This window comes from Stenella coeruleoalba (genome assembly GCF_951394435.1).
Source record: "Stenella coeruleoalba genome assembly, contig: scaffold_47, whole genome shotgun sequence".
NCBI classification, from domain to species: domain Eukaryota; kingdom Metazoa; phylum Chordata; class Mammalia; order Artiodactyla; family Delphinidae; genus Stenella; species Stenella coeruleoalba.
This window is the reverse complement of record NW_027646269.1, coordinates 1,695,769-1,719,479: the sequence shown is the minus strand read 5'-3', so window position 1 is coordinate 1,719,479 and position 23,711 is coordinate 1,695,769. Positions and strand designations below refer to the sequence as shown.

General features: G+C 44.2%; 1 long non-coding RNA gene across 50 annotated transcripts in view; it reads right to left on the bottom strand.

Annotated features, from left to right (window-relative positions):
- Positions 1 to 23,711, bottom strand: part of LOC307181221 — a 2,056,127-nt gene that overhangs the window by 977,623 nt on the left and 1,054,793 nt on the right. For 3 of the 50 annotated variants that reach the window (XR_013826166.1, XR_013826167.1, XR_013826170.1), the window contains exon 11: positions 22,477 to 22,562. The exons of the other annotated variants lie outside the window; for them this stretch is intronic. This is a non-coding gene — a long non-coding RNA (uncharacterized lncRNA). The remainder of the gene's footprint in view (positions 1 to 22,476; positions 22,563 to 23,711) is intronic. 50 annotated transcript variants of the gene reach the window in all.

The following is a 23,711-nucleotide window of genomic DNA, read 5'->3' as shown; positions in this document are numbered from 1 at the left end:
CTGCACTACAATGAAGTCTCACTTCCCCCCGGTCAAAAGGGCCATCTGAAAAAAGTGTAAAATCCAGAAAGGCAGGACAGGCCATGGAGAACTGGGAGCCTTGTTATGCTGATGGGCGGGATGTAAATTGCCAACAGACACTCGGGAGAAGTGTATGGTGTTTCCTGAAACATCTAAAAAACAAAGCAACAGAGCCTAGGGCACTTCCACTTATGGTCCTATAGCTTAGGAAAATTAAAATCAAAAAGACACAGCCACCCCAAAGTTTGGGACGCCTCTGTTTACAAGAACCTCGTTTACCGTACAAGTTCAATATCACAGAAAGTGAAAAATGGATAAAGAACTTCTGGTACTTACGTACAATGCAGTATCACTCAGCAATGAAATCTATGTCATCAGGCCCGTAGCAGCATAATGAGTGGATTCAGGTACGATGATTCTAACTGAAATAAGTCACACAGAAAAAGAAACATCATAAGATATCACTAATACACGGAATGTAAACTTGGCTACAGAGGAACTGAATTCTAAAACAGAACAGGGTCTCAAATTTAGAAAACCAACTTATGCTTGCTTAAGGGGAAAGGTGAGTTGTGGTGCTGCATAAAACCAGAGATTGAAATGAGCACAGATAAAGTTCCTTAAGCCAAATATGGAATAGACAAGAGCTACTCCTTGCTCAACGAAATGGACTCAACACCCCATATTAAACGCCTAAGAATGTACCTGACTAGTAAGTATCTTAAAACCTATGGATTGCTATGTCTCCAAAAGAGAATCAAGCGTGTGTACAGGGGCATAAACGCAGCAGTGATAGGATTGGAGAGGTTCGGTGAGCAAATGAAGACCCTTTGAAAACATATTGCATGGTACCCATTCCACGGGTCTCAACTCTCCAGGTTTAAGGCATTCTTCCTTCAGCTAAAACATGCATGTGGAACCCAGAGTATGATCAACCGTGTGAACGGGAGACGTGTTCAAATATGTCTCAGTTTTCCTCCCCTGGTACTCGGGTGCAACATTCCAGAGGCTTTACTAACACTCTCCCCACTTGGAGAGTCAGCGCCTTTAACCTCCTGTTTGGCCCAGTTTGCAATTTCTGCGGAAGATGAACAGGAATAGCGAGAACCAATGAGAGGCTAGCTAGAGGTGTCTGAACGGGCAAATTTCACTCTCATTTCCCACCAGGAAGAGGAAATAACCAAAGGCTCAGCGTGCCGTGCCGGAACCAGATTAGGGCCTGAAGCCATCCTGCGGTGTTGCGGCCAGCTCAAAAGAAAGCGAGTTGAGGAAAGGAGCTCAGGGGCCCTGTAATTCACAAACCTGCAGAGTTATAAATGACAGCTATCGTCCAAAAATAGACTGAAGTAAGGCTGCCAAGAGGACTTGAAAGCGGGGCAGAATTGCAGGAAACCGATTTCAGGAGGTAGACTGGAATTGCATTGAAAGCATAGGAAAAGAGGCAGAACGTCCACAATGATGCACTTGGCCAAAAAGGGCGTATGCGTTTTTTCCTGAATATATTCAGGAAAAAACGCATACGCCCTTTTTGGCCAACCAAGCAAGCTTGCAAAGGAAATCTGCACTACAATGAAGTCTCACTTCCCCCCGGTGAAAAGGGCCATCTGAAAAAAGTGTAAAATCCAGAAAGGCAGGACAGGCCATGGAGAACTGGGAGCCTTGTTATGCTGATGGGCGGGATGTAAATTGCCAACAGACACTCGGGAGAAGTGTATGGTGTTTCCTGAAACATCTAAAAAACAAAGCAACAGAGCCTAGGGCACTTCCACTTATGGTCCTATAGGTTAGGGAAATTAAAATCAAAAAGACACAGCCACCCCAAAGTTTGGGACGCCTCTGTTTACAAGAACCTCGTTTACCGTACAAGTTCAATATCACAGAAAGTGAAAAATGGATAAAGAACTTGTGGTACTTACGTACAATGCAGTATCACTCAGCAATGAAATCTATGTCATCAGGCCCGTAGCAGCATAATGAGTGGATTCAGGTACGATGATTCTAACTGAAATAAGTCACACAGAAAAAGAAACATCATAAGATATCACTAATACACGGAATGTAAACTTGGCTACACAGGAACTGAATTACAGAACAGAACAGGGTCTCAAATTTAGAAAACCAACTTATGTTTGCTTAAGGGTAAAGGTGAGTTGGGGTGCTGCATAAAACCAGAGATTGAAATGAGCACAGATAAAGTTCCTTAAGCCAAATATGGAATAGACAAGAGCTACTCCTTGCTCAACGAAATGGACTCAACACCGCATATTAAACGCCTAAGAATGTACCTGACTAGTAAGTATCGTAAAACCTATGGATTGCTATGTCTCCAAAAGAGAATCAAGCGTGTGTACAGGGGCATAAACGCAGCAGTGATAGGATTGGAGAGGTTCGGTGAGCAAATGAAGACCCTTTGAAAACATATTGCATGGTACCCATTCCACGGGTCTCAACTCTCCAGGTTTAAGGCATTCTTCCTTCAGCTAAAACATGCATGTGGAACCCAGAGTATGATCAACCGTGTGAACGGGAGACGTGTTCAAATATGTCTCAGTTTTCCTCCCCTGGTACTCGGGTGCAACATTCCAGACGCTTTACTAACACTCTCCCAACTTGGAGAGTCAGCGTCTTTAACCTCCTGTTTGGCCCAGTTTGCAATTTTTGCGGAAGATGAACAGGAATAGCGAGAACCAATGAGAGGCTAGCTGGAGGTGTCTGGACGGGCAAATTTAACTCTCATTTCCCACCAGGAAGAGGAAATAACCAAAGGCTCAGCGTGCCGTGACGGAACAAGATTAGGGTCTGAAGCCATCCTGCGGTGTTGCGGCCAGCTCAAAAGAAAGCGAGTTGAGGAAAGGAGCTCAGGGGCCCTGTAATTCACAAACCTGCAGAGTTATAAATCACAGCTATCGTCCAAAAATATACTGAAGTAAGGCTGCCAAGAGGACTTGAAAGCGGGGCAGAATTGCAGGAAACCGATTTCAGGAGGTAGACTGGAATTGCATTGAAAGCATAGGAAAAGAGGCAGAACGTCCACAATGATGCACTTGGCCAAAAAGGGCGTATGCGTTTTTTCCTGAATATATTCAGGAAAACACGCATACGCCCTTTTTGGCCAACCAAGCAAGCTTGCAAAGGAAATCTGCACTACAATGAAGTCTCACTTCCCCCCGGTCAAAAGGGCCATCTGAAAAAAGTGTAAAATCCAGAAAGGCAGGACAGGCCATGGAGAACTGGGAGCCTTGTTATGCTGATGGGCGGGATGTAAATTGCCAACAGACACTCGGGAGAAGTGTATGGTGTTTCCTGAAACATCTAAAAAACAAAGCAACAGAGCCTAGGGCACTTCCACTTATGGTCCTATAGCTTAGGGAAATTACAATCAAAAAGACACAGCCACCCCAAAGTTTGGGACGCCTCTGTTTACAAGAACCTCGTTTACCGTACAAGTTCAATATCACAGAAAGTGAAAAATGGATAAAGAACTTGTGGTACTTACGTACAATGCAGTATCACTCAGCAATGAAATCTATGTCATCAGGCCCGTAGCAGCATAATGAGTGGATTCAGGTACGATGATTCTAACTGAAATAAGTCACACAGAAAAAGAAACATCATAAGATATCACTAATACACGGAATGTAAACTTGGCTACAGAGGAACTGAATTCCAAAACAGAACAGGGTCTCAAATTTAGAAAACCAACTTATGCTTGCTTAAGGGGAAAGGTGAGTTGTGGTGCTGCATAAAACCAGAGATTGAAATGAGCACAGATAAAGTTCCTTAAGCCAAATATGGAATAGACAAGAGCTACTCCTTGCTCAACGAAATGGACTCAACACCCCATATTAAACGCCTAAGAATGTACCTGACTAGTAAGTATCTTAAAACCTATGGATTGCTATGTCTCCAAAAGAGAATCAAGCGTGTGTACAGGGGCATAAACGCAGCAGTGATAGGATTGGAGAGGTTCGGTGAGCAAATGAAGACCCTTTGAAGACATATTGCATGGTACCCATTCCACGGGTCTCAACTCTCCAGGTTTAAGGCATTCTTCCTTCAGCTAAAACATGCATGTGGAACCCAGAGTATGATCAACCGTGTGAACAGGAGACGTGTTCAAATATGTCTCAGTTTTCCTCCCCTGGTACTCGGGTGCAACATTCCAGACGCTTTACTAACACTCTCCCCACTTGGAGAGTCAGCGCCTTTAACCTCCTGTTTGGCCCAGTTTGCAATTTCTGCGGAAGATGAACAGGAATAGCGAGAACCAATGAGAGGCTAGCTGGAGGTGTCTGGACGGGCAAATTTAACTCTCATTTCCCACCAGGAAGAGGAAATAACCAAAGGCTCAGCGTGCCGTGCCGGAACCAGATTAGGGTCTGAAGCCATCCTGCGGTGTTGCGGCAAGCTCAAAAGAAAGCGAGTTGAGGAAAGGAGCTCAGGGGCACTGTAATTCACAAACCTGCAGAGTTATAAATGACAGCTATCGTCCAAAAATAGACTGAAGTAAGGCTGCCAAGAGGACTTGAAAGCGGGGCAGAATTGCAGGAAACCGATTTCAGGAGGTAGACTGGAATTGCATTGAAAGCATAGGAAAAGAGGCAGAACGTCCACAATGATGCACTTGGCCAAAAAGGGCGTATGCGATTTTCCCTGAATATATTCAGGAAAAAACGCATACGCCCTTTTTGGCCAACCAAGCAAACTTGCAAAGTAAATCTGCTCTACAATGAAATCTAACTTCCCCCCGGTCAAAAGGGCCATCTGAAAAAAGTGTAAAATCCAGAAAGGCAGGACAGGCCATGGAGAACTGGGAGCCTTGTTATGCTGATGGGCGGGATGTAAATTGCCAACAGACACTCGGGAGAAGTGTATGGTGTTTCCTGAAACATCTAAAAAACAAAGCAACAGAGCCTAGGGCACTTCCACTTATGGTCCTATAGCTTAGGGAAATTAAAATCAAAAAGACACAGCCACCCCAAAGTTTGGGACGCCTCCGTTTACAAGAACCTCATTTACCGTACAAGTTCAATATCACAGAAAGTGAAAAATGGATAAAGAACTTGTGGTACTTACGTACAATGCAGTATCACTCAGCAATGAAATCTATGTCATCAGGCCCGTAGCAGCATAATGAGTGGATTCAGGTACGATGATTCTAACTGAAATAAGTCACACAGAAAAAGAAACATCATAAGATATCAGTAATACACGGAATGTAAACTTGGCTACACAGGAACTGAATTCCAAAACAGAACAGGGTCTCAAATTCAGAAAACCAACTTATGCTTGCTTAAGGGGAAAGGTGAGTTGTGGTGCTGCATAAAACCAGAGATTGAAATGAGCACAGATAAAGTTCCTTAAGCCAAATATGGAATAGACAAGAGCTACTCCTTGCTCAACGAAATGGACACAACACCCTATATTAAACGCCTAAGAATGTACCTGATTAGTAAGTATCTTAAAACCTATGGATTGCTATGTCTCCAAAAGAGAATCAAGCGTGTGTACAGGGGCATAAACGCAGCAGTGATAGGATTGGAGAGGTTCGGTGAGCAAATGAAGACCCTTTGAAGTCATATTGCATGGTACCCATTACACAGGTCTCAACTCTCCAGGTTTAAGGTGTTCTTCCTTCAGCTAAAACATGCATGTGGAACCTAGAGTATGATCAACCGTGTGAACGGGAGACGTGTTCAAATATGTCTCAGTTTTCCTCCCCTGGTACTCGGGTGCAACATTCCAGACGCTTTACTAACACTCTCCCCACTTGGAGATTCAGCGCCTTTAACCTCCTGTTTGGCCCAGTTTGCAATTTCTGCGGAAGATGAACAGGAATAGCGAGAACCAATGAGAGACTAGCTGGAGGTGTCTGGACGGGCAAATTTAACTCTCATTTCCCACCAGGAAGAGGAAATAACCAAAGGCTCAGCGTGCCGTGCCGGAACCAGATTAGGGCCTGAAGCCATCCTGCGGTGTTGCGGCCAGATCAAAAGAAAGTGAGTTGAGGAAAGGAGCTCAGGGGCACTGTAATTCACAAACCTGCAGAGTTATAAATGACAGCTATCGTCCAAAAATATACTGAAGTAAGTCTGCCAAGAGGACTTGAAAGCGGGGCAGAATTGCAGGAAACCGATTTCAGGAGGTAGACTGGAATTGCATTGAAAGCAGAGGAAAAGAGGCAGAACGTCCACAATGATGCACTTGGCAAAAAAGGGCGTATGCGTTTTTTCCTGAATATATTCAGGAAAAAACGCATACTCCCTTTTTGGCCAACCAAGCAAGCTTGCAAAGGAAATCTGCACTACAATGAAGTCTCACTTCCCCCCGGTCAAAAGGGCCATCTGAAAAAAGTGTAAAATCCAGAAAGGCAGGACAGGCCATGGAGAACTGGGAGCCTTGTTATGCTGATGGGCAGGATGTAAATTGCCAACAGACACTCGGGAGAAGTGTATGGTGTTTCCTGAAACATCTAAAAAACAAAGCAACAGAGCCTAGGGCAGTTCCACTTATGGTCCTATAGCTTAGGGAAATTAAAATCAAAAAGACACAGCCACCCCAAAGTTTGGGACGCCTCTGTTTACAAGAATCTCGTTTACAGTACAAGTTCAACATCGCAGAATGTGAAAAATGGATAAAGAAGTTGTGGTATTTACTTACAAAGCAATATCACTCAGCATTGAAATCTATGTCATCAGGCCCTTAGCAGCACAATGAGTGGATTCAGGTATGATGATTCTAACTGAAATAAGTCACACAGAAAAAGAAACATCATAAGATATCAGTAATACACGGAATGTAAACTTGGCTACACAGGAACTGAATTCCAAAACAGAACAGGGTCTCAAATTTAGAAAACCAACTTATGCTTGCTTAAGGAGAAAGGTGAGTTGGGGTGCTGCATAAAACCAGAGATCGAAATGAGCACAGATAAAGTTTTTTAAGCCAAATATGGAATAGACAAGAGCTACTCCTTGCTCAACGAAATGGACTCAACACCCCATATTAAACGCCTAAGAATGTACCTGACCAGTAAGTATCTTAAAACCTATGGATTGCTATGTCTCCAAAAGAGAATCAAGCGTGTGTACAGGGGCATAAACGCAGCAGTGATAGGATTGGAGAGGTTCGGTGAGCAAATGAAGACCCTTTGAAGACATATTGCATGGTACCCATTCCACGGGTCTCAACTCTCCAGGTTTAAGGTATTCTTCCTTCAGCTAAAACATGCATGTGGAACCCAGAGTATGATCAACCGTGTGAACGGGAGACGTGTTCAAATATGTCTCAGTTTTCCTCCCCTGGTACTCGGGTGCAACATTCCAGACGCTTTACTAACACTCTCCCCACTTAGAGAGTCAGAGCCTTTAACCTCCTGTTTAACCCAATTTGCAATTTCTGCGGAAGATGAACAGGAATAGCGAGAACCAATGAGAGACTAGCTGGAGGTGTCTGGACGGGCAAATTTAACTCTCATTTCCCACCAGGAAGAGGAATTAACCAAAGGCTCAGCGTGCCGTGCCGGAACCAGATTAGGGCCTGAAGCCATCCTGCGGTGTTGCGGCCAGCTCACAAGAAAGCGAGTTGAAGAAAGGAGCTCAGGGGCACTGTAATTCACAAACCTGCAGAGTTATAAATGACAGCTATCGTCCAAAAATATACTGACGTAAGGCTGCCTAGAGGACTTGAAAGCGGGGCAGAATTGCAGGAAACCGTTTTCAGGAGGTAGACTGGAATTGCATTGAAAGCATAGGAAAAGAGGCAGAACGTCCACAATGATGCACTTGGCCAAAAAGGGCGTATGCGTTTTTTCCTGAATATATTCAGGAAAAAACGCATACGCCCTTTTTGGCCAACCAAGCAAGCTTGCAAAGGAAATCTGCACTACAATGAAGTCTCACTTCCCCCCGGTCAAAAGGGCCATCTGAAAAAAGTGTAAAATCCATAAAGGCACGACAGGCCATGGAGAACTGGGAGCCTTGTTATGCTGATGGGCGGGATGTAAATTGCCAACAGACACTCGGGAGAAGTGTATGGTGTTTCCTGAAACATCTAAAAAACAAAGCAACAGAGCCTAGGGCACTTCCACTTATGGTCCTATAGCTTAGGGAAATTACAATCAAAAAGACACAGCCACCCCAAAGTTTGGGACGCCTCTGTTTACAAGAACCTCGTTTACCGTACAAGTTCAATATCACAGAAAGTGAAAAATGGATAAAGAACTTGTGGTACTTACGTACAATGCAGTATCACTCAGCAATGAAATCTATGTCATCAGGCCCGTAGCAGCATAATGAGTGGATTCAGGTACGATGATTCTAACTGAAATAAGTCACACAGAAAAAGAAACATCATAAGATATCACTAATACACGGAATGTAAACTTGGTTACAGAGGAACTGAATTCCAAAACAGAACAGGGTCTCAAATTTAGAAAACCAACTTATGCTTGCTTAAGGGGAAAGGTGAGTTGTGGTGCTGCATAAAACCAGAGATTGAAATGAGCACAGATAAAGTTCCTTAAGCCAAATATGGAATAGACAAGAGCTACTCCTTGCTCAACGAAATGGACTCAACACCCCATATTAAACGCCTAAGAATGTACCTGACTAGTAAGTATCTTAAAACCTATGGATTGCTATGTCTCCAAAAGAGAATCAAGCGTGTGTACAGGGGCATAAACGCAGCAGTGATAGGATTGGAGAGGTTCGGTGAGCAAATGAAGACCCTTTGAAGACATATTGCATGGTACCCATTCCACGGGTCTCAACTCTCCAGGTTTAAGGCATTCTTCCTTCAGCTAAAACATGCATGTGGAACCCAGAGTATGATCAACCGTGTGAACGGGAGACGTGTTCAAATATGTCTCAATTTCCTCCCCTGGTACTCGGGTGCAACATTCCAGACGCTTTACTAACACTCTCCCCACTTGGAGAGTCAGCGCCTTTAACCTCCTGTTTGGCCCAGTTTGCAATTTTTGCGGAAGATGAACAGGAATAGCGAGAACCAATGAGAGGCTAGCTGGAGGTGTCTGGACGGGCAAATTTAACTCTCATTTCCCACCAGGAAGAGGAAATAACCAAAGGCTCAGCGTGCCGTGCCGGAACCAGATTAGGGTCTGAAGCCATCATGCGGTGTTGCGGCCAGCTCAAAAGAAAGCGAGTTGAGGAAAGGAGCTCAGGGGCCCTGTAATTCACAAACCTGCAGAGTTATAAATCACAGCTATCGTCCAAAAATATACTGAAGTAAGGCTGCCAAGAGGACTTGAAAGCGGGGCAGAATTGCAGGAAACCGATTTCAGGAGGTAGACTGGAATTGCATTGAAAGCATAGGAAAAGAGGCAGAACGTCCACAATGATGCACTTGGCCAAAAAGGGCGTATGCGTTTTTTCCTGAATATATTCAGGAAAACACGCATACGCCCTTTTTGGCCAACCAAGCAAGCTTGCAAAGGAAATCTGCACTACAATGAAGTCTCACTTCCCCCCGGTCAAAAGGGCCATCTGAAAAAAGTGTAAAATCCAGAAAGGCAGGACAGGCCATGGAGAACTGGGAGCCTTGTTATGCTGATGGGCGGGATGTAAATTGCCAACAGACACTCGGGAGAAGTGTATGGTGTTTCCTGAAACATCTAAAAAACAAAGCAACAGAGCCTAGGGCACTTCCACTTATGGTCCTATAGCTTAGGAAAATTAAAATCAAAAAGACACAGCCACCCCAAAGTTTGGGACGCCTCTGTTTACAAGAACCTCGTTTACCGTACAAGTTCAATATCACAGAAAGTGAAAAATGGATAAAGAACTTCTGGTACTTACGTACAATGCAGTATCACTCAGCAATGAAATCTATGTCATCAGGCCCGTAGCAGCATAATGAGTGGATTCAGGTACGATGATTCTAACTGAAATAAGTCACACAGAAAAAGAAACATCATAAGATATCACTAATACACGGAATGTAAACTTGGCTACAGAGGAACTGAATTCTAAAACAGAACAGGGTCTCAAATTTAGAAAACCAACTTATGCTTGCTTAAGGGGAAAGGTGAGTTGTGGTGCTGCATAAAACCAGAGATTGAAATGAGCACAGATAAAGTTCCTTAAGCCAAATATGGAATAGACAAGAGCTACTCCTTGCTCAACGAAATGGACTCAACACCCCATATTAAACGCCTAAGAATGTACCTGACTAGTAAGTATCTTAAAACCTATGGATTGCTATGTCTCCAAAAGAGAATCAAGCGTGTGTACAGGGGCATAAACGCAGCAGTGATAGGATTGGAGAGGTTCGGTGAGCAAATGAAGACCCTTTGAAAACATATTGCATGGTACCCATTCCACGGGTCTCAACTCTCCAGGTTTAAGGCATTCTTCCTTCAGCTAAAACATGCATGTGGAACCCAGAGTATGATCAACCGTGTGAACGGGAGACGTGTTCAAATATGTCTCAGTTTTCCTCCCCTGGTACTCGGGTGCAACATTCCAGACGCTTTACTAACACTCTCCCCACTTGGAGAGTCAGCGCCTTTAACCTCCTGTTTGGCCCAGTTTGCAATTTCTGCGGAAGATGAACAGGAATAGCGAGAACCAATGAGAGGCTAGCTAGAGGTGTCTGAACGGGCAAATTTCACTCTCATTTCCCACCAGGAAGAGGAAATAACCAAAGGCTCAGCGTGCCGTGCCGGAACCAGATTAGGGCCTGAAGCCATCCTGCGGTGTTGCGGCCAGCTCAAAAGAAAGCGAGTTGAGGAAAGGAGCTCAGGGGCCCTGTAATTCACAAACCTGCAGAGTTATAAATGACAGCTATCGTCCAAAAATAGACTGAAGTAAGGCTGCCAAGAGGACTTGAAAGCGGGGCAGAATTGCAGGAAACCGATTTCAGGAGGTAGACTGGAATTGCATTGAAAGCATAGGAAAAGAGGCAGAACGTCCACAATGATGCACTTGGCCAAAAAGGGCGTATGCGTTTTTTCCTGAATATATTCAGGAAAAAACGCATACGCCCTTTTTGGCCAACCAAGCAAGCTTGCAAAGGAAATCTGCACTACAATGAAGTCTCACTTCCCCCCGGTGAAAAGGGCCATCTGAAAAAAGTGTAAAATCCAGAAAGGCAGGACAGGCCATGGAGAACTGGGAGCCTTGTTATGCTGATGGGCGGGATGTAAATTGCCAACAGACACTCGGGAGAAGTGTATGGTGTTTCCTGAAACATCTAAAAAACAAAGCAACAGAGCCTAGGGCACTTCCACTTATGGTCCTATAGGTTAGGGAAATTAAAATCAAAAAGACACAGCCACCCCAAAGTTTGGGACGCCTCTGTTTACAAGAACCTCGTTTACCGTACAAGTTCAATATCACAGAAAGTGAAAAATGGATAAAGAACTTGTGGTACTTACGTACAATGCAGTATCACTCAGCAATGAAATCTATGTCATCAGGCCCGTAGCAGCATAATGAGTGGATTCAGGTACGATGATTCTAACTGAAATAAGTCACACAGAAAAAGAAACATCATAAGATATCACTAATACACGGAATGTAAACTTGGCTACACAGGAACTGAATTACAGAACAGAACAGGGTCTCAAATTTAGAAAACCAACTTATGTTTGCTTAAGGGTAAAGGTGAGTTGGGGTGCTGCATAAAACCAGAGATTGAAATGAGCACAGATAAAGTTCCTTAAGCCAAATATGGAATAGACAAGAGCTACTCCTTGCTCAACGAAATGGACTCAACACCGCATATTAAACGCCTAAGAATGTACCTGACTAGTAAGTATCGTAAAACCTATGGATTGCTATGTCTCCAAAAGAGAATCAAGCGTGTGTACAGGGGCATAAACGCAGCAGTGATAGGATTGGAGAGGTTCGGTGAGCAAATGAAGACCCTTTGTAAACATATTGCATGGTACCCATTCCACGGGTCTCAACTCTCCAGGTTTAAGGCATTCTTCCTTCAGCTAAAACATGCATGTGGAACCCAGAGTATGATCAACCGTGTGAACGGGAGACGTGTTCAAATATGTCTCAGTTTTCCTCCCCTGGTACTCGGGTGCAACATTCCAGACGCTTTACTAACACTCTCCCAACTTGGAGAGTCAGCGTCTTTAACCTCCTGTTTGGCCCAGTTTGCAATTTTTGCGGAAGATGAACAGGAATAGCGAGAACCAATGAGAGGCTAGCTGGAGGTGTCTGGACGGGCAAATTTAACTCTCATTTCCCACCAGGAAGAGGAAATAACCAAAGGCTCAGCGTGCCGTGACGGAACAAGATTAGGGTCTGAAGCCATCCTGCGGTGTTGCGGCCAGCTCAAAAGAAAGCGAGTTGAGGAAAGGAGCTCAGGGGCCCTGTAATTCACAAACCTGCAGAGTTATAAATCACAGCTATCGTCCAAAAATATACTGAAGTAAGGCTGCCAAGAGGACTTGAAAGCGGGGCAGAATTGCAGGAAACCGATTTCAGGAGGTAGACTGGAATTGCATTGAAAGCATAGGAAAAGAGGCAGAACGTCCACAATGATGCACTTGGCCAAAAAGGGCGTATGCGTTTTTTCCTGAATATATTCAGGAAAACACGCATACGCCCTTTTTGGCCAACCAAGCAAGCTTGCAAAGGAAATCTGCACTACAATGAAGTCTCACTTCCCCCCGGTCAAAAGGGCCATCTGAAAAAAGTGTAAAATCCAGAAAGGCAGGACAGGCCATGGAGAACTGGGAGCCTTGTTATGCTGATGGGCGGGATGTAAATTGCCAACAGACACTCGGGAGAAGTGTATGGTGTTTCCTGAAACATCTAAAAAACAAAGCAACAGAGCCTAGGGCACTTCCACTTATGGTCCTATAGCTTAGGGAAATTACAATCAAAAAGACACAGCCACCCCAAAGTTTGGGACGCCTCTGTTTACAAGAACCTCGTTTACCGTACAAGTTCAATATCACAGAAAGTGAAAAATGGATAAAGAACTTGTGGTACTTACGTACAATGCAGTATCACTCAGCAATGAAATCTATGTCATCAGGCCCGTAGCAGCATAATGAGTGGATTCAGGTACGATGATTCTAACTGAAATAAGTCACACAGAAAAAGAAACATCATAAGATATCACTAATACACGGAATGTAAACTTGGCTACAGAGGAACTGAATTCCAAAACAGAACAGGGTCTCAAATTTAGAAAACCAACTTATGCTTGCTTAAGGGGAAAGGTGAGTTGTGGTGCTGCATAAAACCAGAGATTGAAATGAGCACAGATAAAGTTCCTTAAGCCAAATATGGAATAGACAAGAGCTACTCCTTGCTCAACGAAATGGACTCAACACCCCATATTAAACGCCTAAGAATGTACCTGACTAGTAAGTATCTTAAAACCTATGGATTGCTATGTCTCCAAAAGAGAATCAAGCGTGTGTACAGGGGCATAAACGCAGCAGTGATAGGATTGGAGAGGTTCGGTGAGCAAATGAAGACCCTTTGAAGACATATTGCATGGTACCCATTCCACGGGTCTCAACTCTCCAGGTTTAAGGCATTCTTCCTTCAGCTAAAACATGCATGTGGAACCCAGAGTATGATCAACCGTGTGAACAGGAGACGTGTTCAAATATGTCTCAGTTTTCCTCCCCTGGTACTCGGGTGCAACATTCCAGACGCTTTACTAACACTCTCCCCACTTGGAGAGTCAGCGCCTTTAACCTCCTGTTTGGCCCAGTTTGCAATTTCTGCGGAAGATGAACAGGAATAGCGAGAACCAATGAGAGGCTAGCTGGAGGTGTCTGGACGGGCAAATTTAACTCTCATTTCCCACCAGGAAGAGGAAATAACCAAAGGCTCAGCGTGCCGTGCCGGAACCAGATTAGGGTCTGAAGCCATCCTGCGGTGTTGCGGCAAGCTCAAAAGAAAGCGAGTTGAGGAAAGGAGCTCAGGGGCACTGTAATTCACAAACCTGCAGAGTTATAAATGACAGCTATCGTCCAAAAATAGACTGAAGTAAGGCTGCCAAGAGGACTTGAAAGCGGGGCAGAATTGCAGGAAACCGATTTCAGGAGGTAGACTGGAATTGCATTGAAAGCATAGGAAAAGAGGCAGAACGTCCACAATGATGCACTTGGCCAAAAAGGGCGTATGCGATTTTCCCTGAATATATTCAGGAAAAAACGCATACGCCCTTTTTGGCCAACCAAGCAAACTTGCAAAGTAAATCTGCTCTACAATGAAATCTAACTTCCCCCCGGTCAAAAGGGCCATCTGAAAAAAGTGTAAAATCCAGAAAGGCAGGACAGGCCATGGAGAACTGGGAGCCTTGTTATGCTGATGGGCGGGATGTAAATTGCCAACAGACACTCGGGAGAAGTGTATGGTGTTTCCTGAAACATCTAAAAAACAAAGCAACAGAGCCTAGGGCACTTCCACTTATGGTCCTATAGCTTAGGGAAATTAAAATCAAAAAGACACAGCCACCCCAAAGTTTGGGACGCCTCCGTTTACAAGAACCTCATTTACCGTACAAGTTCAATATCACAGAAAGTGAAAAATGGATAAAGAACTTGTGGTACTTACGTACAATGCAGTATCACTCAGCAATGAAATCTATGTCATCAGGCCCGTAGCAACATAATGAGTGGATTCAGGTACGATGATTCTAACTGAAATAAGTCACACAGAAAAAGAAACATCATAAGATATCAGTAATACACGGAATGTAAACTTGGCTACACAGGAACTGAATTCCAAAACAGAACAGGGTCTCAAATTCAGAAAACCAACTTATGCTTGCTTAAGGGGAAAGGTGAGTTGTGGTGCTGCATAAAACCAGAGATTGAAATGAGCACAGATAAAGTTCCTTAAGCCAAATATGGAATAGACAAGAGCTACTCCTTGCTCAACGAAATGGACACAACACCCCATATTAAACGCCTAAGAATGTACCTGATTAGTAAGTATCTTAAAACCTATGGATTGCTATGTCTCCAAAAGAGAATCAAGCGTGTGTACAGGGGCATAAACGCAGCAGTGATAGGATTGGAGAGGTTCGGTGAGCAAATGAAGACCCTTTGAAGTCATATTGCATGGTACCCATTACACAGGTCTCAACTCTCCAGGTTTAAGGTGTTCTTCCTTCAGCTAAAACATGCATGTGGAACCTAGAGTATGATCAACCGTGTGAACGGGAGACGTGTTCAAATATGTCTCAGTTTTCCTCCCCTGGTACTCGGGTGCAACATTCCAGACGCTTTACTAACACTCTCCCCACTTGGAGATTCAGCGCCTTTAACCTCCTGTTTGGCCCAGTTTGCAATTTCTGCGGAAGATGAACAGGAATAGCGAGAACCAATGAGAGACTAGCTGGAGGTGTCTGGACGGGCAAATTTAACTCTCATTTCCCACCAGGAAGAGGAAATAACCAAAGGCTCAGCGTGCCGTGCCGGAACCAGATTAGGGCCTGAAGCCATCCTGCGGTGTTGCGGCCAGATCAAAAGAAAGTGAGTTGAGGAAAGGAGCTCAGGGGCACTGTAATTCACAAACCTGCAGAGTTATAAATGACAGCTATCGTCCAAAAATATACTGAAGTAAGTCTGCCAAGAGGACTTGAAAGCGGGGCAGAATTGCAGGAAACCGATTTCAGGAGGTAGACTGGAATTGCATTGAAAGCAGAGGAAAAGAGGCAGAACGTCCACAATGATGCACTTGGCAAAAAAGGGCGTATGCGTTTTTTCCTGAATATATTCAGGAAAAAACGCATACTCCCTTTTTGGCCAACCAAGCAAGCTTGCAAAGGAAATCTGCACTACAATGAAGTCTCACTTCCCCCCGGTCAAAAGGGCCATCTGAAAAAAGTGTAAAATCCAGAAAGGCAGGACAGGCCATGGAGAACTGGGAGCCTTGTTATGCTGATGGGCAGGATGTAAATTGCCAACAGACACTCGGGAGAAGTGTATGGTGTTTCCTGAAACATCTAAAAAACAAAGCAACAGAGCCTAGGGCAGTTCCACTTATGGTCCTATAGCTTAGGGAAATTAAAATCAAAAAGACACAGCCACCCCAAAGTTTGGGACGCCTCTGTTTACAAGAATCTCGTTTACAGTACAAGTTCAACATCGCAGAATGTGAAAAATGGATAAAGAAGTTGTGGTATTTACTTACAAAGCAATATCACTCAGCATTGAAATCTATGTCATCAGGCCCTTAGCAGCACAATGAGTGGATTCAGGTATGATGATTCTAACTGAAATAAGTCACACAGAAAAAGAAACATCATAAGATATCAGTAATACACGGAATGTAAACTTGGCTACACAGGAACTGAATTCCAAAACAGAACAGGGTCTCAAATTTAGAAAACCAACTTATGCTTGCTTAAGGAGAAAGGTGAGTTGGGGTGCTGCATAAAACCAGAGATCGAAATGAGCACAGATAAAGTTCCTTAAGCCAAATATGGAATAGACAAGAGCTACTCCTTGCTCAACGAAATGGACTCAACACCCCATATTAAACGCCTAAGAATGTACCTGACCAGTAAGTATCTTAAAACCTATGGATTGCTATGTCTCCAAAAGAGAATCAAGCGTGTGTACAGGGGCATAAACGCAGCAGTGATAGGATTGGAGAGGTTCGGTGAGCAAATGAAGACCCTTTGAAGACATATTGCATGGTACCCATTCCACGGGTCTCAACTCTCCAGGTTTAAGGTATTCTTCCTTCAGCTAAAACATGCATGTGGAACCCAGAGTATGATCAACCGTGTGAACGGGAGACGTGTTCAAATATGTCTCAGTTTTCCTCCCCTGGTACTCGGGTGCAACATTCCAGACGCTTTACTAACACTCTCCCCACTTAGAGAGTCAGAGCCTTTAACCTCCTGTTTAACCCAATTTGCAATTTCTGCGGAAGATGAACAGGAATAGCGAGAACCAATGAGAGACTAGCTGGAGGTGTCTGGACGGGCAAATTTAACTCTCATTTCCCACCAGGAAGAGGAATTAACCAAAGGCTCAGCGTGCCGTGCCGGAACCAGATTAGGGCCTGAAGCCATCCTGCGGTGTTGCGGCCAGCTCACAAGAAAGCGAGTTGAAGAAAGGAGCTCAGGGGCACTGTAATTCACAAACCTGCAGAGTTATAAATGACAGCTATCGTCCAAAAATATACTGACGTAAGGCTGCCTAGAGGACTTGAAAGCGGGGCAGAATTGCAGGAAACCGTTTTCAGGAGGTAGACTGGAATTGCATTGAAAGCATAGGAAAAGAGGCAGAACGTCCACAATGATGCACTTGGCCAAAAAGGGCGTATGCGTTTTTTCCTGAATATATTCAGGAAAAAACGCATACGCACTTTTTGGCCAACCAAGCAAGCTTGCAAAGGAAATCTGCACTACAATGAAGTCTCACTTCCCCCCGGTCAAAAGGGCCATCTGAAAAAAGTGTAAAATCCAGAAAGGCAGGACAGGCCATGGAGAACTGGGAGCCTTGTTATGCTGATGGGCGGGATGTAAATTGCCAACAGACACTCGGGAGAAGTGTATGGTGTTTCCTGAAACATCTAAAAATCAAAGCAACAGAGCCTAGGGCACTGTCACTTATGGTCCTATAGCTTAGGGAAATTAAAATCAAAAAGACACAGCCACCCCAAAGTTTGGGACGCCTCTGTTTACAAGAACCTCGTTTACAGTACAAGTTCAATATCACAGAAAGTGAAAAATGGATAAAGAACTTGTGGTACTTACGTACAATGCACTATCACTCAGCAATGAAATCTATGTCATCAGGCCCGTAGCAGCATAATGAGTGGATTCAGGTATGATGATTCTAACTGAAATAAGTCACACAGAAAAAGAAACATCATAAGATATCACTAATACACGGAATGTGAACTTGGCTACAGAGGAACTGAATTCCAAAACAGAACAGGGTCTCAAATTTAGAAAACCAACTTATGCTTGCTTAAGGGTAAAGGTGAGTTGGGGTGCTGCATAAAACCAGAGATTGAAATGAGCACAGATAAAGTTCCTTAAGCCAAATATGGAATAGACAAGAGCTACTCCTTGCTCAACGAAATGGACTCAACACCCCATATTAAACGCCTAAGAATGTACCTGACTAGTAAGTATTTTAAAACCTATGGATTGCTATGTCTCCAAAAGAGAATCAAGCGTGTGTACAGGGGCATAAACGCAGCAGTGATAGGATTGGAGAGGTTCGGTGAGCAAATGAAGACTCTTTGAAGACATATTGCATGGTACCCATTCCACGGGTCTCAACTCTCCAGGTTTAAGGTATTCTTCCTTCAGCTAAAACATGCATGTGGAACCCAGAGTATGATCAACCGTGTGAACGGGAGACGTGTTCAAATATGTCTCAGTTTTCCTCCCCTGGTACTCGGGTGCAACATTCCAGACGCTTTACTAACACTCTCCCCACTTGGAGAGTCAGCACCTTTAACCTCCTGTTTGGCCCAGTTTGCAATTTCTGCGGAAGATGAACAGGAATAGCGAGAACCAATGAGAGGCTAGCTGGAGGTGTCTGGACGGGCAAATTTAACTCTCATTTCCCACCAGGAAGAGGAAATAACCAAAGGCTCAGCGTGCCGTGCCGGAACCAGGTTAGGGCCTGAAGCCATCCTGCGGTGTTGCGGCCAGCTCACAAGAAAGCGAGTTGAAGAAAGGAGCTCAGGGGCACTGTAATTCACAAACCTGCAGAGTTATAAATGACAGCTATCGTCCAAAAATAGACTGAAGTAAGGCTGCCAAGAGGACTTGAAAGCGGGGCAGAATTGCAGGAAACCGATTTCAGGAGGTAGACTGGAATTGCATTGAAAGCATAGGAAAAGAGGCAGAACGTCCACAATGATGCACTTGGCCAAAAAGGGCGTATGCGTTTTTTCCTGAATATATTCAGGAAAAAACGCATACGCCCTTTTTGGCCAACCAAGCAAACTTGCAAAGGAAATCTGCACTACAATGAAGTCTCACTTCCCCCCGGTCAAAAGGGCCATCTGAAAAAAGTGTAAAATCCAGAAAGGCAGGACAGGCCATGGAGAACTGGGAGCCTTGTTATGCTGATGGGCGGGATGTAAATTGCCAACAGACACTCAGGAGAAGTGTATGGTGTTTCCTGAAACATCTAAAAAACAAAGCAACAGAGCCTAGGGCACTTCCACTTATGGTCCTATAGCTTAGGGAAATTAAAATCAAAAAGACACAGCCACCCCAAAGTTTGGGACGCCTCTGTTTACAAGAACCTCGTTTACAGTACAAGTTCAACATCGCAGAATGTGAAAAATGGATAAAGAAGTTGTGGTATTTACTTACAAAGCAATATCACTCAGCATTGAAATGTATGTCATCAGGCCCTTAGCAGCACAATGAGTGGATTCAGGTATGATGATTCTAACTGAAATAAGTCACACAGAAAAAGAAACATCATAAGATATCAGTAATACACGGAATGTGAACTTGGCTACAGAGGAACTGAATTCCAAAACAGAACAGGGTCTCAAATTTAGAAAACCAACTTATGCTTGCTTAAGGGTAAAGGTGAGTTGGGGTGCTGCATAAAACCAGAGATTGAAATGAGCACAGATAAAGTTCCTTAAGCCAAATATGGAATAGACAAGAGCTACTCCTTGCTCAACGAAATGGACTCAACACCCCATATTAAACGCCTAAGAATGTACCTGACTAGTAAGTATCTTAAAACCTATGGATTGCTATGTCTCCAAAAGAGAATCAAGCGTGTGTACAGGGGCATAAACGCAGCAGTGATAGGATTGGAGAGGTTCGGTGAGCAAATGAAGACCCTTTGAAGACATATTGCATGGTACCCATTCCACGGGTCTCAACTCTCCAGGTTTAAGGTATTCTTCCTTCAGCTAAAACATGCATGTGGAACCCAGAGTATGATCAACCGTGTGAACGGGAGACGTGTTCAAATATGTCTCAGTTTTCCTCCCCTGGTACTCGGGTGCAACATTCCAGACGCTTTACTAACACTCTCCCCACTTGGAGAGTCAGCGCCTTTAACCTCCTGTTTGGCCCAGTTTGCAATTTCTGCGGAAGATGAACAGGAATAGCGAGAACCAATGAGAGGCTAGCTGGAGGTGTCTGGACGGGCAAATTTAACTCTCATTTCCCACCAGGAAGAGGAATTAACCAAAGGCTCAGCGTGCCGTGCCGGAACCAGATTAGGGCCTGAAGCCATCCTGCGGTGTTGCGGCCAGCTCACAAGAAAGCGAGTTGAAGAAAGGAGCTCAGGGGCACTGTAATTCACAAACCTGCAGAGTTATAAATGACAGCTATCGTCCAAAAATATACTGACGTAAGGCTGCCAAGAGGACTTGAAAGCGGGGCAGAATTGCAGGAAACCGATTTCAGGAGGTAGACTGGAATTGCATTGAAAGCATAGGAAAAGAGGCAGAACGTCCACAATGATGCACTTGGCCAAAAAGGGCGTATGCATTTTTTCCTGAATATATTCAGGAAAAAACGCATATGCCCTTTTTGGCCAACCAAGCAAGCTTGCAAAGGAAATCTGCACTACAATGAAGTCTCACTTCCCGCCGGTCAAAAGGGCCATCTGAAAAAAGTGTAAAATCCAGAAAGGCAGGACAGGCCATGGAGAACTGGGAGCCTTGTTATGCTGATGGGCGGGATGTAAATTGCCAACAGACACTTGGGAGAAGTGTATGGTGTTTCCCAAAACATCTAAAAAACAAAGCAACAGAGCCTAGGGCACTTCCACTTATGGTCCTATAGCTTAGGGAAATTAAAATCAAAAAGACACAGCCACCCCAAAGTTTGGGACGCCTCTGTTTACAAGCACCTCATTTACCGTACAAGTTCAATATCTCAGAAAGTGAAAAATGGATAAAGAACTTGTGGTACTTACGTACAATGCAGTATCACTCAGCAATGAAATCTATGTCATCAAGCCCGTAGCAGCATAATGAGTGGATTCAGGTATGATGATTCTAACTGAAATAAGTCACATAGAAAAAGAAACATCATAAGATATCACTAATACACGGAATGTGAACTTGGCTACAGAGGAACTGAATTCCAAAACAGAACAGGGTCTCAAATTTAGAAAACCAACTTATGCTTGCTTAAGGGTAAAGGTGAGTTGGGGTGCTGCATAAAACCAGAGATTGAAATGAGCACAGATAAAGTTCCTTAAGCCAAATATGGAATAGACAAGAGCTACTCCTTGCTCAACGAAATGGACTCAACACCCCATATTAAACGCCTAAGAATGTACCTGACTAGTAAGTATCTTAAAACCTATGGATTGCTATGTCTCCAAAAGAGAATCAAGCGTGTGTACAGGGGCATAAACGCAGCAGTGATAGGATTGGAGAGGTTCGGTGAGCAAATGAAGACCCTTTGAAGACATATTGCATGGTACCCATTCCACGGGTCTCAACTCTCCAGGTTTAAGGTATTCTTCCTTCAGCTAAAACATGCATGTGGAACCCAGAGTATGATCAACCGTGTGAACGGGAGACGTGTTCAAATATGTCTCAGTTTTCCTCCCCTGGTACTCGGGTGCAACATTCCAGACGCTTTACTAACACTCTCCCCACTTGGAGAGTCAGCACCTTTAACCTCCTGTTTGGCCCAGTTTGCAATTTCTGCGGAAGATGAACAGGAATAGCGAGAACCAATGAGAGGCTAGCTGGAGGTGTCTGGACGGGCAAATTTAACTCTCATTTCCCACCAGGAAGAGGAAATAACCAAAGGCTCAGCGTGCCATGCCGGAACCAGGTTAGGGCCTGAAGCCATCCTGCGGTGTTGCGGCCAGCTCACAAGAAAGCGAGTTGAAGAAAGGAGCTCAGGGGCACTGTAATTCACAAACCTGCAGAGTTATAAATGACAGCTATCGTCCAAAAATAGACTGAAGTAAGGCTGCCAAGAGGACTTGAAAGCGGGGCAGAATTGCAGGAAACCGATTTCAGGAGGTAGACTGGAATTGCATTGAAAGCATAGGAAAAGAGGCAGAACGTCCACAATGATGCACTTGGCCAAAAAGGGCGTATGCGTTTTTTCCTGAATATATTCAGGAAAAAACGCATACGCCCTTTTTGGCCAACCAAGCAAGCTTGCAAAGGAAATCTGCACTACAATGAAGTCTCACTTCCCCCCGGTCAAAAGGGCCATCTGAAAAAAGTGTAAAATCCAGAAAGGCAGGACAGGCCATGGAGAACTGGGAGCCTTGTTATGCTGATGGGCGGGATGTAAATCGCCAACAACCACTCGGGAGAAGTGTATGGTGTTTCCTGAAACATCTAAAAAACAAAGCAACAGAACCTAGGGCACTTCCACTTATGGTCCTATAGCTTAGGGAAATTAAAATCAAAAAGACACAGCCACCCCAAAGTTTGGGACGCCTCTGTTTACAAGAACCTCGTTTACAGTACAAGTTCAACATCGCAGAAAGTGAAAAATGGATAAAGAAATTGTGGTATTTACTTACAAAGCAATATCACTCAGCAATGAAATCTGTGTCATCAGGGCCTTAGCAGCACAATGAGTGGATTCAGGTATGATGATTCTAACTGAAATAAGTCACACAGAAAAAGAAACATCATAAGATATCAGTAATACACGGAATGGAAACTTGGCTACACAGGAACTGAATTACAGAACAGAACAGGGTCTCAAATTTAGAAAACCAACTTATGCTTGCTTAAGGGGAAAGGTGAGTTGGGGTGCTGCATAAAACCAGAGATTGAAATGAGCACAGATAAAGTTCCTTAAGTCAAATATGGAATAGACAAGAGCTACTCCTTGCTCAACGAAATGGACTCAACACCGCATATTAAACGCCTAAGAATGTACCTGACTAGTAAGTATCTTAAAACCTATGGATTGCTTTGTCTCCGAAAGAGAATCAAGCATGTGTACAGGGGCATAAACGCAGCAGTGATAGGATTGGGGAGGTTCGGTGAGCAAATGAAGACCCTTTGAAGTCATATTGCATGGTACCCATTACAAGGGTCTTAACTCTCCAGGTTTAAGGTATTCTTCCTTCAGCTAAAACATGCATGTGGAACCCAAGTATGATCAACCATGTGAACGGGAGACGTGTTCAAATATGTCTCAGTTTTCCTGCCTTGGTACTCGGGTGCAACATTCCAGACGCTTTACTAACACTCTCCCCACTAGGAGAGTCAGCGCCTTTAACCTCCTGTTTGGCCCAGTTTGCAATTTCTGTGGAAGATGAACAGGAATAGCGAGAACCAATGAGAGACTAGCTGGAGGTGTCTGGACGGGCAAATTTAACTCTCATTTCTCACCAGGAAGAGGAAATAACCAAAGGCTCAGTGTGTCGTGCCGGAACCAGATTAGGGCCTGAAGCCATCCTGCGGTGTTGCGGCCAGGTCACAAGAAAGCGAGTTGAAGAAAGGAGCTCAGGGGCACTGTAATTCACAAACCTGCAGAGTTATAAATGACAGCTATCGTCCAAAAATAGACTGAAGTAAGGCTGCCAAGAGGACTTGAAAGCGGGGCAGAATTGCAGGAAACCGATTTCAGGAGGTAGACTGGAATTGCATTGAAAGCATAGGAAAAGAGGCAGAACGTCCACAATGATGCACTTGGCCAAAAAGGGCGTATGCGTTTTTTCCTGAATATATTCAGGAAAAAACGCATACGCCCTTTTTGGCCAACCAAGCAAGCTTGCAAAGGAAATCTGCACTACAATG